The following is an 18,130-nucleotide window of genomic DNA, read 5'->3' as shown; positions in this document are numbered from 1 at the left end:
GGATGGGCAAAAACTGACGCCAGTCCAGGGGGGACAGGGTTTGGCAGGACATAGGGGCGGGTCAAGGACTCGTCCTGGATATTTTCGGTAACTTCATTCCATGAAATGAAACGGGCGAGAGGGGCACCGTCCTGGGGCCTTTTAACATCCTAATTCACCCAGGACGGCAGGTCTTATGAACTTAGCGCAACCTCTCGGGACTAGATACCGCTTTCAGGCCAGTTTGTCAAGACATGACTCCTCGGAGGAGTGGGTGCTTATTAAACATCGATTCCTGAGCCTACCCAAGAGCGATTGTGTGAGAATCTCTGGACGGAGGCCCCGTGAAGCTGCGTTTCAAAGCCAGCAACGTAGGTGACCCTGATGGGCCCTTGCAGCCTTTGGAGGTCCCAGCCAACGAAAAGAAGTCGCATTCCTACTCCTCCTTTGTGATTGGGAAGTAAGCTGGCTCAGATAAGAAAAATCCATAGGTGAACATTTGTTTCTGTACCCGGGGTGTTTCCTCTCTGAGCAGCGGGGGAGGACAATGAGAGAGGGTCATTCCCTGCCTTCCCTTTTGCTGGGCAGGAAGCCTGTTTACTAGGCCAGGTCTTTCAGAGGATCATTTGTAGGTGGGAGCTCAGCATGGCACCCTGGCTTTGTAGTGTCACGTTTTAAAAATTGCTCACCTCTTGTGGGTTTTCATTTCTAACATTCGGGAATCGGGACCCTCTGCCCTCTTCCCGCCCAGGAACTCCTAGCTCAGGATGTAACTTGTGGTCATTTGGGGGACCCTTGTGTGCCCACCACTCATCTTTTAGTGACCATCAGTCCCATTTGTGCCCGCTGTCTCCCAGCTCGTGCCCCTTGGTGGTGTAGGCAGTGGAGAACCCTCCTCCCTTGCAGAACTGAAAACTTTGAGAGCATGAAGGCAGTACGTTCACAAGAGCATAAGCTTCGTCGACTTGCTGGTGTGTGGATTTCTCATGAGGTGGCTGGAGGTGGCACGTGTTCTGGGGGAATCGGAAAGTGAGCACTGAGGGACAGCGGTGGGGCAGGGGCGAACCCAGTGAGAGGGGTGCCTGTCCTCGACATGCCGGGCTCCCCTGCTGGGCCTGAGAGGCACAGACTGGCCAAGGGGACGTGTGGGCTGTTATTTCTAAAGCCATCAAAACTAGATGAATGAAAATGAAAGTTCTTGATAGGATATCAAGGGAATTTTGGTGCCAAGGCAGAAAAGCCTTCCTTTGGGAAAGGATGAGAGAGGAGAAGACTGAGAGGCAGGAGGGACTCTTACTGCTGGCTCCGCTGTCTTTGGTAGTGCAGGGTGCTAGGGTGGGCGTGTGGAGGAGAGCCCTTCCCTGCTACCCCACGGCCCTGGCACACAAGGGAAGGAGTTTTTATGGGGCTTCTGCATTGCTAATGTGTCACTAGGTCCTTTTCCTGCTCAGGACCTCCGACATTTGAAATCCTATCCCCTGCCCATGGGCCAAAAGTAGCAAAAAAAAAAAAAAGATTCAGAAGAGAAGTGGGTGGGAAGCGATGGTTGGAGGAGAAAGACAGCTGCCCTTGAAGCGTTCATGATCTCATGGGCCAGCATCTCAAAGTTGCGGGGGCCTTTTTCTGTACTGCTAGGGACTGGGGTTGGGACCACAGCAGCACCTTTGCCCTCAGGAATCTTCTCACTTGGTGCGCGCACCCTTGACTCTGTTTGGGGGCGGGGGGGGGGTCTCTCCTCCCTTCTTTTGCCTGATGCTCCCTAGAACGTGCTCCTATGGGCAGAGTCTGAGTGACAATGATGGAGTCCAGTAGATGCAGCTGAAAGTGTGAAGTGCACGTAACTTTATAACGTTTTATCAGAACACAGTCACGCACATTGACGTACGTATTGTCTGGTTGCTTTCATGCTACAACAGCAGAATCTGAATAGTTGCGACGGAAATTGCATGACTTGCAAAATCACCAGTGTTTACTCTCTGGCCCTTCCTAGAAGGACAGTCCCTCTAGATCTCTAGATGTTTCACTGGCATTTAAATGCTTAGCCTTGAAGAGGCATGCGTCACTCTACTCCCAGCTCAGTGGCCAGAATGATCACATGACCCTGTTCAACCACAGTGGGCCAGGAAGTACATCCTACTCTGTGGCCAGGAGGGGCATAACCAGACTATTTGGTACTGATGACCACCACAGCTACCTAATATGCATTGGACTCAGTGCTGGGTGCTGGGTGCTGGCTGTAGACCAGATCCCTGGTCTCAAGGAACTCGAGGGATGCTAGGGTTTGGGGGTGGGGTGGGGGGAAGGCTAAGTATAGAATAGACTCAAGCGTCCTTCCCTAGAATACCTAGACTCTGTCTTGTCTAGGTTGTCTGAGATGGAAGGTGTTCTCTCAGCTTGATGATAGCCAGACCTGGGGACTGGTCGGCTTGGCAGCCAGTGGGGGCGACAGATTTCCCTGATGAACATTTATATCAATAATAGAAGGGTTGTTTAACAAGAATTCTTAAAGGAAAGATGAGATAATTTCATGTTTTGATATTCGTAAAATTGATGCCGTTGAAACGGGAGCTCTGCAATGTGTATTATTGCTGCTGTAATTTTGGCAAAGATGTAATGCAAGTTGGCACAGTGTCTGGGAAGAGAAAGGGGCTCCAGTAAGGAGAGGGAGAGTGGGGGGCCAGGACAGGGGGGCCAGGTCCTGGTGGCCTGGCGAGAGCTGGGACGGTGGCCTGGGAGCCGTTGCCGTGGAGGGACAGAAGGGAGGGGAGGCTGCCCGAGTTGCTGGTGGAGCTGAAGCCTGCAGAGGGAGCGGGTGCAGCCCAGGGAGGGATGTGTGCACGCGTGTGGCGGGGAGAGACATTTAAACATCGTGGGAACGAAGGATAAATTTAAAACCCATCAAGCACAGTTGAGACAGAATGACAACGCGAGGAACATGAATCACTCTTCTCAGGGACCCACCCAACTGTTTGCAGGATGCGTAATGTATATTCTCCTTCGTTTCTCCTCCTGACCTTGCGCACCCTGGACCCTGTACTTCTCTCCCCTCGCTCCCTTGACCCAGCTCTGGTGGCTGATTACGTAGTGCTGACCAGCACATTCCATGTGGAGGAAGAAGCCACACCGGGGAAGGCAGGGTCAGAGGCTGGAGGGCAGCTTTCTGGGGGGGACCCCTCCCAGGCGCCAGTTTGGAGTGGGTGCTCATGAAGCGCTGGTTGAGTGACTTGGATACCAGGGCTTCCCCAAGCCTGTAGAGCACAGGGCACTTCTTAGAGCCGGGGGGTGTGGTTTGGAATGCGGGCACTGGGCTCTTTGTTGGGGGGAGGGGGGAGACAGCGAACAGATAGCTTTCAAAGGTGGTAAGTTCAGGTTCTCTCCAGCGGGAGGGACTGCCCCAGGCCTCAGGCTTGCTCAGGGAGCTCTTCCTGAATCCCCTGGGTTCCCTCAGTCCTCTCTGCACATGCTCCCCCTGAACCAGCAGAGGTGCTGTGTTACCCCAGAGGTGCTGTGTTACCCTGCGCTCCCCAGATCCTGGACATGCATGTGCACTTGGAAAAGGGGGAGGGAACCCTACATTGGACCCTGTTCTCAAGAACAGCCCACGCGTGGCGGGTCCTGGCAGAGTGAGTGAGAGTCGGCTGAGAGTCAGAGCCCAGGGGGCACCTGGAGAGGGTTGGAGGGACTCTTTCTCCCCTAGTCAGGGAGCACCGCCAGCTGGCCCTCCCGGAGGTGGCCTTGAGAGGGACAGCCTTGGCTTCACTGTCCTCTCGTGAGAGCAGCGCCCAGCGCTCTGAGACATTTATCACTGCTGCGTATCATTATTTATTTAACCTCTGTCTCCTGCACTAGACTGTGAAGTTCATAAGGGCAGAGATCAGGTTGTGTTCAGCTCTGGGTACCAGCCTCTGGCACCCAGCCTGGTCAGCGGCGTCGCTCCCAAGTTCAGCCACCATTGATTTCTTCCTGCGTGCCGCTCTCTGCAGCATTGTTCTGGAGGGCAATGTCATTAACCCTTCTCTCTTCTCTGTTTCCCTTGTGCCCACCCCTGCCCTCCCTTCCCCTCCCCTGTCCCTTACCTGCGCCCCCTCCCCCTCCTGCAGAGCAATGTTCTGTGATGGTGCCCAAGATGCGTGGACTGAGCCCAGGCTGCAGGCTGCCCGAGCCCACCCCCTACACAGCTGCGGGCGGGAGCCCTGAGCCAGGGTCTGTGGGCCACCACCGCCACGTACTGGCCCTGCCTGAGGAGGAGGCATGGCGGCCCCAGCAGTGCGCGCTGCTCGAGGCCGATGCCTCGGACGAGGCGGGCATGCTGCCGGCCTCCCCGCGCACCGCCGCCTCTGGCTTCGACAACTTCTTCCCGGTGCAGGAGGGCGAGGGCCCAGGCTGGGAGGGCGGCTCCAGCCCCTTCCTCCCTGTCAGCCCCGAGGTGATGAAGCGGAGGCGCGGGGGCCTCATCGAGCAGCGCGACATCATCAAAGCCCACGAGGCGCACAAGATGCAGAGCACCCCTCAGGCCCGGCGCAAGGAGTGGGAGTGAGTACACACGGGGTGGGGGTGGCTGGCGTGGACCAACCGCGCAGCCAGGGAGGGGCAGAGGGCAGTGGGCAAGGCCATGCCTGGGGTCCCGGTGAGAGGGGATTTCTGCGTAAAGAGCTCAGCAAGACAGATGCCTGTGCCTAAAGAGGGGTTTGACCTCCTGGTGGAGTCCCCACGGTGAGCGCCCCCCACCCCCCCCCACCCCCCGTCTTGCCAGCCAGCTGTAGACGACACTGAACCTCACTGAGGTCATCTCCTGCCAAATGGGGTGAAGTGAGCTTGCTCTCCCGAACACACTCGGCTTACTAAGGGCCTGTGGGGAAAGGTGAGGGTCTGTTCCACACTGACTCCCCTGAAGAGGAGACCTGTAAAACCTCAGAGGAGCCACCCAAATGCCAATCGTCCATTTCACCTTTCCTTCTGGAGCTGCAGCTCACCCTCCTCTTTCTAATAATCATCCCTGGGTGAATGATTGCATTTTGGGGCGAGTCTTCAATGGGTGGAAAAGATTAACCAAAATCTGTGCCCCTCCCCAACCCCATGACTTTATAACTTTATCTCTGATTATTTTGTGTAGAGCAAAAAGATCTGTCTTTGGCCACCTTTAACCTAATTTGTGCTTGTTGATAACTTGTTTTTTTATTCTTAGGAGTCCTAAATTGAAGGAAGATAGTGTCTCATTTCATTTTCAGTTTCCCCGCATGTATCCCCCACCCAAGGGCTTTGTTTTGTGTGTTGGATGCCGGTGTTTGTCCGGCACGTTCGCATGCCCCGTGGTCTTTACGTGTATCTCCTCTTGCCTTAGACTGATGAGCTGTGAGGTGCCATCAGGTGCAAAGAAACCTATGCTTTTGGATCGCGGTGGTCACGGTGGAACCTGCCTCCCCGGTTTCAGTGGACGCTCTGGGTGGTGCCAGCAGGGGTAGATCAGCTGACCCCTGGTGGTCTCTTCTTGTGGACGTGAACCTGTGTGTTCCTTCATTCATTCTCTGAGCCCTGGGGCGCGCTGGACTCCTGGGACTCAGAGAGGGGTTGGGCACCCAGTCTCCACAGACCTTCTTTCCTGTTGTTCATGTCCCAGAGTCTTATCACATTAAATTCTGTCATAGCTCTCTCAAAGTGCCAATAACCTTCTAGGCACCTTACTTATATTAACTCATGTTAATCCGCGCCATTACAGGGAGTTGTAGTATAATGATTACAGCCATTTAAACAACGAGGCACAGAGAAGTGAAGTGACTTCCCCCGGCCACTCAAGTGATTGCCGCGTTGTGACCTGTGATTTGCTACTGACTCATGATTTGAACCCTGGCAGTCGGGGTCAAGAATCCGTGCCTTGAGCCACAGTGGCGTAGGGCCTTTTATTCCAGCTCTCGCAGCGCTTGACTTCTTGTCTCAGCCACCTCTTGAGATGTCAGGTGAGGCGAGAGCACCGGCTGGGCACTTGTTCCCCGGAGGACCTGGCCAGTGATGCGACCTCATTGTGGCTCTGCAAACAGTGACGTGGCCCCGCCCGCTCTGCTCCCCGCACTCGCAGCCTCCTGACCGCAGGCTGCGTGGGCTCCTCCAGGGTTGGTAGCACCTTCCAGGCTCCTCCGCCCACAGTGCTGTACGTGCCCGAACCTGACCCACTTCCCAACTCCCCAGACCCTAACGTCACACTGTCGCAGACTCATGTCCCACCATCGGCAAAACCCTCTGCACCCTCCCTCTCCTGTGGACATGGCCTTCACCTCCTGCGTCTGCCTGGACCCTGTCTCTCCTCCCCCCCGACCCCCTACTTTATCTGCAGCCCCTCGCGGCATGGCTCTCCCCTCCCCACCACTGCTTTGTGCCTGTGGTTGCTTCCAGACCATGATTCCTGGGGCCTGTCCTAAAATGTCAGCCTAGGGGCTCTCCTGCCACCAGACGGAGCGCCTGCCGCCCCTCCCTCTTGCGGTGGCTAGGCCCCCGGCCGCTCCCCCCAGGAAGGTTTCAGAGCTTGGTTTACTGCCTCCCTCCCCATCTCTTCTCCTGCCAACACTCCTTGGTGATTTCCACGGCATCTTAGGGGGGACCCTTCTCTATCCCTGCCTCCTGGTTCCTTAACCTCCCCCCCGCCCCCGACTTTGCCTCCTTGCTTCCTGAGGAGGCCTTCCTGTCATGGCGGCCTGGATTGGCTCTAATGGCTCCATGACCCCACTCTGAAGCTGGCTGACCTCCACCTCTTCTGTGCAGCTCCCTCTGCGCTCTGTTCCCTAGCAGCTTCGCTCTCAGTGGCATCCACAAGACGTCGGTCCTATTACCTTTCTACTGTCTCCTCCCTGGCCACATCTTCACTCTCCATCTTATCAAATTAAATTCTGTCATAGGCACCAAAAATATTCCCCAGAGCAAAATGGGGACCTTTCACTTGAGGTCTCCTCTGAACTCTTTCCCTAAGACAGAGCCAGTCATCGGCCAAGGGCGAGAATGTTGGAAGCCCCCCAGGGTGGTCTCTAGCCTCCCTCCTGCTTCACCATCATCATCATCACTTCCTGTTTGCCCCCTCACCTCCTGCGCCTCTGTGGCTCCCTGGTCCTGGGCTGGCAGACCTGTTGGAATCCTGCTCACTGCCTGCTCTTCACCTGCGCCCGGGCAGCGAGCACTGCTGGGGAGCATCTCGCCGCCGGCGACACCCATGGCCCACACCCCACACCGGAGCCTGCCCCAGTCCTGCCCGGAAGTCCTGTTACTGTTCCCCTTTCCATTCTCCCTCACACTCTGTTAGAGATAATTTCACACACCTTTCCCTTAATTCTCAGTCCCCAGTGCCTCCTGCCAGCCAGTTTCTAGACCATAGCTGCCCCTCCTAATGCCCCCTTCGCCTGCCCCAGCTGCCCTGGCCTCAGGACAGTCCTGCGGGAACTGAGGCCACGCCCACCCAGCGCCTGTGCCTTCGCTGTCCCCTCTGCCGGGGCTGCTCTTTCCCTGCAGACCTGCATGGCTCCTCCTCCATTTAGGTCTCTGCTCAGAGAGATGTCCCGAATCACCTGTACACCCCCCTGCATTGGCACTTTTTTTATTTCGCTTTATTTTTCATCACAGCCCTTGCTATCATTTCCCCAACACACATACGTGCCCACCAACACATGCAGATGCACACAGAGAAACATACACACATATGCTCTGTATGTGTGTCTCTGTCTCCCAGGACTGAAGTGTAAGCTGCTTGAAAGCAGCGACTTGGTCTGCAGCATGCAGAACAATGCCCCATATGTAGTGGGCGTACAACAAATATTTTTTTCATGATGGAGGAAATAAATGTGCTGCAGGGAATTGATATCTACTCCAGCTGTCTGGCTTCCAGGGCAGGAGGCAGCCGGGTCCCCTGGGTCAGCCGTGTGGTTGCACAGGCTGCTGGCTCCACAAGGCCCTCTAGTTGAACAGTCAGCAGAGGACATGGGGTGTCTGTTCTCTGCGCCGCCCCGCCCTATGCCTACTGCACACCTTGGAGACATGGAGCCTTCTCCTCTCTTCTGTCTCCTGCCATCTGGCTTCTCTGCCTTGTGTGCTAGAGACAGGATCCCCTGCACTAGGACGGGCATCCTGGCCCATGGATTTGCTACAGCAGGAAATCAGGAAGGATTCTCTGTCCTGTCTCTGACAGCGCCCTGCCCCTCCCCACGCCCACCCACCGCCCACAGAGCCGACAGCCCACAGCACAGCCTCCAGCTGTAGGGATCCTGCCTCCCTGGCTCCGACTCAGGCCCCTGGTGAAGCACGAAGCTGACTAGATGCCAATGGGGGTGGTGGGGGGGGAAGGGGGGCGTTTCCAGCAGCTTTTGCCTTTGGCTGGGGGAGCCGCATGCTGCTGGTGGAGGGAGGGGAAGGGGAAGGGGGATGGGCAGAGAAGGGTGTCTTCTTTGGGACAGACTGTAGGTGACAGACACGAAGCAGATTCTCTTGTGCGGGATGTTGTGTTTCCCAAAGGACCTGTCAAAGGCTTCCTCGGGCCCGGTGCGTGGGTTCTGGACCTCTCAGTTAACACTAAGCTTCCATCGTGTACTAAGCTTTGTAGTTTCAGTGAGTGGGCAGTGAGTACCATGTTTTATTGGTAGTGCCATATAGTTCTGTCCAGCTTGCAAAATGTTTTCATATGTGCTATCTTACCTGACCTTTACGATGACCCTGTGAACTAGCTATTATTGTTCTTAGTTCACAGAAGAGAGAAACAGGCCTCAAGTTGGGGGCAGTGCTAGGTGTGAAAACCCATGTCATCGTTGTGGCCGCCCCCGATTATTGGCCCCTGGCTCTGTGCCAGGTGCTCTGCACGTATAATGTATTCTAATGGGAATTACTGGGTTGGCCAAAAAGTCCGTTACGTATTTTCTCCATACGATGGCCCTAGTAGCACTTAGTTGTCTTTAACTTTATGCGCAGTAATTTTGTTAGGTTGTACTGTGACAGCTGTCATGTCAACGTGCATTTTAAAAAAACCCATCAAAATTGGTGAATTTTTATGCCGTCATTTTAATATTGAAGATGGAAGAAGACAGGCAACATTTTTGGTGTGTTATGCTTTATTATTTCAAAAGGAGTGAAAACACAAGTGAAATGCAAGAAAATGATTTATATAGCATATGGAGAAGGTGCTGTGAATGATCAAATGCGTCAAAAGTGGTTTGTGAAGTTTCTTGGTACTGATGACATTTTGGCCAAATAATTCTTTGCTGTGGGGCAGTCTTATGTGATGAAAAATGTTTAGCAGCATCCCGGCCTCAACCCACTAGATGCCAATAGCAGGAGATAGCCGGCATACTCAAAATACCAAATTAATAAATTTATTCATGAAAATGAACAATGTGTCTTTTATTTTACAGAAAAAACCATACGGACTTTTTGGCCAATGCAATATAAAGAATAGAAACAATTCATCTGGGACTGTATTGTCTATGAATTTGGAAGAAAGGAAATTATGTGTAACTTAAAAGTCTGCATCGGTTGGTAAAACTTACTCTGTAAAGAAGGAAGCAGTATTCCCATAATCTTAGTACTTAGCACATGGTATGGTAATTGCCTATTTATACATCAGTATCCCCCACTAGGCTGTAAAGCAGGGACGACTGACTGCTCCCCATTGTGTCTCTGTCACTTACAGCATTGCCTGGCACATATTAGACTATTGATGAAATTACTAGATATTGATGAAATGAAAACAACAATGTGATTTTACACACTAGGAAACTCGGGCTTGATGAGGCTACGGTTAGTCGCTCAGGATCAGTACCTAGTGAGGGTTCACATCAGGCCCTCTGACTTCAACGCCTGTCTTGTTCCTCCGTGACTTTCTCCCCCCGTGAGTATCCCCTGTCTACACAGCACTCAGCAGATGACAGGACCCCAGTTCACACCAGCAGGGGCTGATTCTGGCAGTGCTACCTGTATCATGGCCTCTCTCTGCGTGGTTAGAGTGGAGGTGGGTAATGGTACTTACCTGGCAGGTGTTGTAAATTTTGACCACATTCATTCGATCACACATGCTGGCATGGGTCCCCAAAATGCTGGTGACCCTCAGGGTCCCTCCTCTGCCTGCACCATCTCCTTGGGTGCCCTCGACCAGGGCCTTGTGTCTGCGGGTGACTCCCAGAGGCAGCTTGCCGAAGAACCCCTCGACTCGTAGCCAGACGCGAGCCGGGCACCCTCAGGCCGCGGTCAGTCCAGTGAGCACCTGAAACTCAGCACGGCTGAAGCAAAGCCCTTGGTTCTCTGCGGGCCCCGCCTGGCCCCCGCAGTCCTCCCCACCTACCCACTTACTCAGGCCGCAGAGTTTCATTACCCTTTATTTCTCTTCCCCACCCCCCACCCCGCCTTCTGATCAGCTGGCAGGCCCTGTCAGCACAGCCCCCAAGCATATCCCAAGGCAGAACCCGTCTCCTTCCGCGCTTGCTGCTGCCATTCTTTTCTCAGCCACTGCAGCGGCCCCTAATGGGCGTCTCTCCTTACCTCTTCATTTTTCTGGAATCAGGAATGTGTTCACTCATGGACAGGGACATTTTAAAAAATGCAAACCACATGTGATCCTGTGATGCAACTGTCCTTTGCACTCAGAGAAAACTCTGAGCCCCTCCCCTGGCTCACAAAGCCCGCACCGGCTGGCCGTGGAGAGGCTGCGGACCTCGTTGCCGCGACTCTCTCCCTTGCTTCCTGGACTCCTGCTTACTGCCATGCTTTCTGGCCAGGCCAGCCTGCTAATGCCTCTGCCCTGGCTCCTCCCTCTGCCTGGAATGTTCTATCTCCAAATCTGAACAAGGATGGTCCATTCTTATCGTTTGGGCCTCAGCTTAAATGACACTACCCCAGAGGGTGCCCTTCACCACGTAGTCTAAAATAGACACCTAGCAGCCCTGGGCCACATCACTCTGTGCAGCTGACTGTCTCCCCCACAAGAATGGAAGTGTCACAGTGCCTTGTCCGCTCCTTGGCACAGTGCTGGAGCAGTGCCTGACCCCTGGACCCTCTGTGAGTACTTGTAAGTGAATGAATGAATGCTAAATAAGCAGTTGGTGTAGTTAGGAATATGATGTACATGTTCACCCAACCTCTGACAGCCCCCAGACATATTGTCAGATGTAGTCCAAGGATCTCAGGACACCGGAGGCTCTAGGTCTAGATCCCCATCGTCCCTGGGGTGGGCAGCCTCGTGGGCTGTGAAAACCCAGGTTGGTTAAGTTGCAGGTTGTTGGGGCTCTGTCCTCCCTCACACATTTTTTTTGTTTTTGTTTTTGTTTTTTAATCACCACGGAGCCACATATTATTCGACTTGGGGAGAAATATTTAAACTTCCTGCCCTCATTTTCCCCTTTATGAGATTGTGGATGAGGACAACAACCTTTTTGAATTGTGAAGAGCATGTAAAATACTTAGTCCAGCATTTGGTTGCTTTCTCATGTCTCATTCCTCCCATTTGGGACCCTGTCACTTGTCATTGTTGTCACTGAGCAGGGCCTCAGGGTTTGCTGAAGCCCCAGGCACAGGGTAGAGTCAGGGTATAAGGCAGCGGCCCTGGCAGCTCTCAGGGGATTGAACGAGGATGCAGCGTGCGTAGCATGTGGTGTGGACTCGGTACCTATCAGCCATTACAGCTGTCTCAACCTCGAGGCTTCTGGTTGACTTTTAAAAGCCACCGGGCCAGGTTTCCTCTGAACTCCTGAAAGGCAGCTGGCCTCTTGCACATGCAGTCAGACTATGAGGGGACTTCATTCCACATGCTGCTGCTTGCTGGCAAAGTCAGGCATCACCTGGCTTATTGGTTCTTAGAATACCAGAATCTGTAAAAATGTTATTGCCAGAAAGGCTTACAGAAAGGATTTTTTAAAATAGAAATACTCTGTGCAGTGATCTGATATTTTAATACCGCTTAAATCCGCATGCTTGTAGGAGGGGCAGGCCCTCTCTGGGTCATGACGGTTGCTACCCCTCCCTCCTGCCCGAGACAGGGCTGATTCTCTCATTCAGGGGACTGGCACCTATGTTTGACAGGCGCCCGAGTGTGCAGCCCGGGAAAGTCCGGCCCCCTGGCCCAGAGAGGAGGTGTTTCAGGCTCTCGGCTTGCGGTAGAACAGACTCGCAGGAGCCTGAGCAGATGCCGAGGGCCCACAGAAATCGTGAGCCCGTAGCACGCAGTGTTATTGCCAGCCAACAGCATGTTTGGAGACTGAGCCAAGAGGGACCTGGAGCATATGCCCTGCCTTCTGAGGATTCGGCGCAGAACAGGAAGCCACCGTGGATCCAGACAACCGGGCTCCCCCCGGGAAGTGACACATTTCCAGTGATTCCTGGACACGTGACTTTATGGTGGGCCCTTTGGGGGAGCTTCAGCCCACTTCGTTGAGTTTCTTCATTGGTCCTTCAAGGATTTGAAGGAAGGGTCTTTTCCTAAGGCTGGTCTCCAGTGATAGTCTCTTCCCTACCCTTTCCCTCCTTCAAACCTGGAAGTTCTAGAAAAGCTTCCCCTGGAGAGCAGGCTGTGGGAGACACGGGGCAGGGAGGTGAGCAGGGGCTTCCAGAGCCAGGGCCCAGCGCCCGCCCCCGCCCCCGCCTGGGGACTCTCACCTCTGCTCCTTCACCGGAGCCACCGCGAGCCCCTGGAGAAAGCAGGAGTGTGTTCACTTTCTCCAGAGCATGGCGCCTGGAGCCAGGGCTCAGCAGGGTCATGTGTTTCTCCGCTGTCCTGGTTCTTTCCTCCAAGGCCATGCCAAGAAGGAGGGGACTGGGGAGAAGACTGTGGCCTGGCACTCAGTCGTGATGGGCCCCCAGTGTCCAGGCCACATCTGTGCTTCCCTGCTGTGGCCCCATCTGAGTCTTGTCTCTGTTTTGAGGGTCGTTGAGCCAGTTCCACCCCCTCCCCACACTGCCACCTGCATTCCTGAGGATTTTCAGGAGACTATTAAGCAATTATCCAAGATATGAAGCAATTCTTCTCCATAAGCCGCTTTTTAGAAGAAAATGGAAAAAGGGGCACCCTCTAGCGTCAGCTGCAGTTTGTCATGTTCCCTTTTTCTTGAGAAAATGTTTCCTGTTTTATCATGCCCCCGGGTGGTCATTCCTGTGTACTGCACCCACCCTGTCTCACGTGGAACCTTTTCACTCTGGAGTAGAACGGAGTAGACACCTAGGACTTCCCGTATCCCTCACCACGGGGCACTGCCTTTCCATCCTCCAAGAGCTCCCCTGGGTGTGTGGCTGCAGTTTTTTTCTCTTGGATGTTACTGGACGGATGAAGACACAAGTAGAAAAGGAAATACTCAGGGCTGAAACCCTCCCGCCCCCACAAACACTTGCAGTATTCCAGACGCCATGATAAATAAGTTCTTTAAAAACATCATCTCACATTGCTTCGTTTAGTGTTCAGGTGAGAACGTGAGGCACAGAGAGGGAAGTGCGTCCCCTGCCAGGTCACGCAGCCAGTCCGCTGTGATCCGTAGGCTCCTGTATGTCCTCGCAGCCCAGGGCACCCGGCGTGGATGCTTCACAGTCCGCTGCTCACCTGCTCCATTGTCTTCCTGTTCTCTTCTGCTGTAGGCCACTGTCACGGTCTCTCTCTCCCTCTTTTTCTCTCCCAAGCCCGCAAAGGAGAAGGAATGAAGAAATGCAGAGCTGGGGACTTGTTTTCCCTCCCTCGTCTTGCCTGGGGACCTCTGTGTAGTCCTTCTGTAGCGCCGCACACAATCCAGTGCCCATCCCACTGCTCCTGTTAGGATGTCACCCCGCTGCTTGCTGAGCTTAGTGATGGGAAACCTATAGCCCTTCCCAGATTTCTGAAGAGTACAGGGAGGAGTTAGGTAAATTCCCTTTCTCTTCGTAGAGTGCGGAAATAGTATACGGAAGTACTTGGTACTTGGGGACAGTGCTCTTGGGTGTGGGCAGTGCGGCCCGCTGTACCTGGCTGGGGTCAAGTCCATTCCATCCCCCTGCCCACGCGCTGCGGTTGCTCTCTTCCTCTGGAAAAAGACTTCTGCCGCCTCTTCTGTCTGTCATGAAAATGGAAGCACACTAGCCATATAGGTCTGTGTTTTTATTTTATTCTTTCGCTTTTTAAAAGATTAATACTCCCATCATGGGCACCTTTCCTGGGCAGTTCTGGAAAGATGTCCCTGTCGTCTCTTTACTGCTGCGTCGTATTCCTTAGCACGGCTGAACCACAATTACCCACGCAGCCCCTCCCAAGGGGGGCTTCTGGTGGCTTTGTAATTACAAGCAGTGCTGTGGGGACCTGCCCTGATTGTGCCTCCATGACAGGCACTTGCCTTTCTGTAGGATGGGGCCCTGCAAGCAGGTCTGCAGAGGGGGCCTTCGCCCCCTGCGCCATGGTCCCCGAGGACCGACACCTCTCCCCAACACCCGTCCTCTCATCTCGCCTCAGGTTGAGCTGTGAACTTTTGCAGCCTGTGTTCTCTCTCTGGCCCTGCTGGGGAGGCCCCATGAATTAATAATCTGCCAGCAGGAAACAGAGAGATGGAGCCGTTAATTGTCAGCCCGTGTGCCCAAGCCTCTCGAACTTGCTAATGAGCACGCTGACAGCTTTGGCTTTATCCAGAGCCAGAGCAGTGCTCTGGGGACGCACGTAGCTTGGCTTGTGGCATCCGGCACGGAGCGGGGGCCCTGGAGCCTTCCTGGGGGGCAGGGGGGACAGCCTTGCAAGAGGCTTGCCGAATTCAGAAGTTCCTTCAGGGAACCCTGTGCACTGCCTGGGGGTGGGTAGGGGGAGCCCATAGAAGAAACAGGCCGGGGGTGGACAGGAATGGGGAAGGGTAGTGTCCAGGGGGTGCTGGTGGTATGTGCGGCTCTCCGGCCCACAGGCAGTCTTGTGATTCTGGCTCTGCTGCAGGTGAATGGCACTTGCCAGCTGTGTGGGGTGGTGTTGACCAGGGAGGTGGCCCAGGAAGATGCCTACACATACGCTGTTCCCACCCCGCGGTCCCCGTTCACCACACATTCCCATGGTGCCCGCCATTCAGCCTGGTAGTGCGTGGGGCTGGGCTTACATAGGGCTGTTCCGGAAATGTTTCTGCGAGAGCAGCTGCCACAAGTGTGATCCTGGCCGTGCCTCTTCACCTCTCTGGGACCCGTTTGTACTGTGGGTTAGAGGTGGCCCTCCATTGCTATCTGAGACAGTGTTGCCAAATGGTCTGGGCCGGAATGTAGGGCTGGCTTGACTGTTTTCAACCCTGACCTGCAGGCTGGGTGTTTTCGGACAGGTCACTCCACCTCTCTGCGCCTCTGTGCCCTCATTCCTTCCTATACAGAGCCCATCTTAGTTTGAAATTGAGGCAAACGCCAATCGGATGAAAGCCGCTTTTTTTCCCTCTTTGCAAGCTGGCTGCCAGATGGACTCCAGAAGAAATCTCGTAGGCCGCCTGGCTGGGACTCAGCCTTCTTCCCGAGGCTCCCCACTCGCCAGCCTCCCCAGTAGGCCATGGAGCCACTTTGGGGCCATGTGACCGAACACAGAGCCACCTCCTCTGGGCCGGGAGGCAGGCACCGACCTCCTCTTCCAGCTGACTGTGGCCCACCGAGGGCCAGGCTCTGTTCAGACTGTCCTCTGTCCCACTGCAGGAGGGGAGGCGGCTGCTTGCGGTCGGGATTCCCGGAAACAGACCGGCAGGCAGGGATTTGTGTGCCGGAGGTTCACTGCAGGCAGTGGGGGCTCCAGGGATAACACCTGGAGAGAGGGAGGGAAGGAAGCAGGGTCAGGCAGAGGGAGAAGCTGCCTGAGATGCTTTCAGCAGAGATCTCAGGTGACCTCACGGGGGAGGGGTTGGGGGGCTCTGAAGCCTGGATGGCCCTCCAGAGTGGTCCGGAGTTGGGGCAAAGAGGCCAGGCCTTTCTGTCCTCTCATCCACCTGTCACTGTGTGCAGGCTGCCCCAGCAAGGTGTCATGGCCTCAGTCCAGGCAGCTTCCAGCTCTGGGCTCTGTACCACCCACATTCCGGCAGCGGGGGGAGGGGGGTTCGGGGGGTGGGGCCTGTGTCCCGAGAGGAGACGGGGATGTCACAGCATCCGCCGTGTGGCCCTAGGGGCTGCTGGCCTGGCTGCCTGCTACCACACGGTCGGCGGACATTGTGTCCCGCCATCGGTACAGCCCTGCCTTGCCCCGGAGCGGAGGCACAGGGGTTGGCCAGAACCTTCCAGGACGCCAGCAGGGCCTGCTCCCCTGAGGGTGCTCCTCTGTCGTGAGTGCTTGCCGCTCTGCCCCACGCTCTCCCCGTCCCTGTGCGGATGGTTGGAACCTCTCGGTGGCGGGTCTGAGTGTTTCCTTGCCTGCCTTTGCCCGGGAGGGTTGCCTGCCAGCGTCTGTGCTGGGCCACGCCCCTGAGGCCACCCGCAGATGTGTCCAGCGGCAGAGCTTAGGAAGCTGAAAGCCTCTGGCATTAGGCAGACCTGGCCTGTCACTCAGTAGCCTGGCTCATCTCTTCTTTCTAGGACTGAGGACAGACACGTCTCAGGGCTGTTTTGATCCGTATAGTTACCTTTACTAAAGAGTTTCATCCGTTCGTGTGCTCTTGTGATGTGCTTAATATCATATTCACTAATGTTTATTGTTAACCTTTGTCTTAGTGAATTCAGACTGCTCTAACAAAATACCACATCATCCAAGTAATTCAAGGAAAAACCTCCAAAAAACAAAGGACCACCTCAGGGTGGCTCACGGACAACAGAAATTTGTTCCTCACAGTTCTGGAGGCTGGATGGCTGAGGTCAGGGCGGCAGCAGGGCGGGGTTCTGGTGGCCCGGGTTGGGGGCCAGTGTTCTTCTGGGGTACTCTTCTGGGGTGCTGATGTCTGCCTGTGAGCTCTCTGGCCTCTTTAGAAGAATAGTCACCCTATTCCTGGGGGTTCTCCTCTCATGACCTAATCGCCCAGAAGAACCCACCTTCAAAGGCCATCACATCAACATTAGGGCTGCAACAGTCTGTTGTGGTTTTTTTTCTGTCCTGCCTCCCCCCAGGCGGTGACCTCCCTGCCCCCCATTCCCAGTTTGCCGTAGGAACCGTGGCTGTTCAGACCCCAGCTCTGAAAGGCTCCCATTCCGTTCCTCTTGGGTGGAGTTTAGGCATTGAGGGCTGTGCATGTATAGATGTGTGCATGCCTATTTATCAATTTGTATACTTCCCCAGCTCCTCAGGTGACTCAGAGGTGCAGCCAGGGTTTAGAACCACTGATCTAGACCCATGGCCACCGAGGGGGCAGGCACCTGTGCCCAGCCTTTGTCACGAGTGCGTCCCATCTTCCCTGGGACACAGCGGGTTGTCTGAGCGGGTTGGTGATCTTCACTTGTTCTTTTCTGGGGGTAGGCTGCTCTTCTGGGTCTTGTAGGTGGCAATTTGAACTTCTCTGAGGGGTTCTGGGTCTCTCTGAATGTAATATAAGGGGATGGGGCTCACTAAATGGTAACTGATGTCCCTTAGGCTGAGTCCTGGGGTAACGGGTATGAATCTAGTTAGAATCCAGCCATTCTTAGCCACCCGATCCTGGGTAAAGGACTCAGCCTCCCCAAACCTCATTTCCCTCATCTGTAGGACAATATGTGCCTTATAATGATAGCGTTACATTTCTAGAACGTTATGGAGTTGACAGAGCACATTCACTGCCTCATCCAATTTGAGCTTACATTGACTCGGAGAGTTGTTATGGATAAAATAAAAGGCTCAGGAGATTAAATGTCTTACCCGGAATCACACAGCTAGAGGTAGGATTGAACTCACCTTTTTTTTTTTTTTTCCATTTATCTTACAACTTCGCTGCAGGTGAACCTTGAAATTCTCCACATGACTGTAAGTGAAGTCCACAGACAGCTCAGGGACTGAGAGAAGGTCACAGAGGGACAAACCAGGCTGCTGCATACACTTAGCTTCCTGAAGGTTTGGCCGTTGCTAGTTAGACCTGGAGTTGTGTGTGATGACCTCCAGGTGTCCCAGGAAAGCTTCAGAGCTGTCCCCCACCCCAGGAACACACACCCACACATACACTGCCATGAACAGTGTTGCCCATAACTTGTTTTGTTGATTGATTTCATGCACGTGAAGTCGAAAAATGACATTCCAAAGGATTATGCCTGTCACTCAGTTTTTCATGTGGAAATTCGCAACCATTTG

Source organism: Pteronotus mesoamericanus, unplaced genomic scaffold (genome assembly GCF_021234165.1).
Source record: "Pteronotus mesoamericanus isolate MK-2021 breed Mesoamerican mustached bat unplaced genomic scaffold, CSHL_Meso_final scaffold_1186, whole genome shotgun sequence".
Lineage (NCBI taxonomy): Eukaryota > Metazoa > Chordata > Mammalia > Chiroptera > Mormoopidae > Pteronotus > Pteronotus mesoamericanus.
This window is presented reverse-complemented; position numbering follows the sequence as displayed.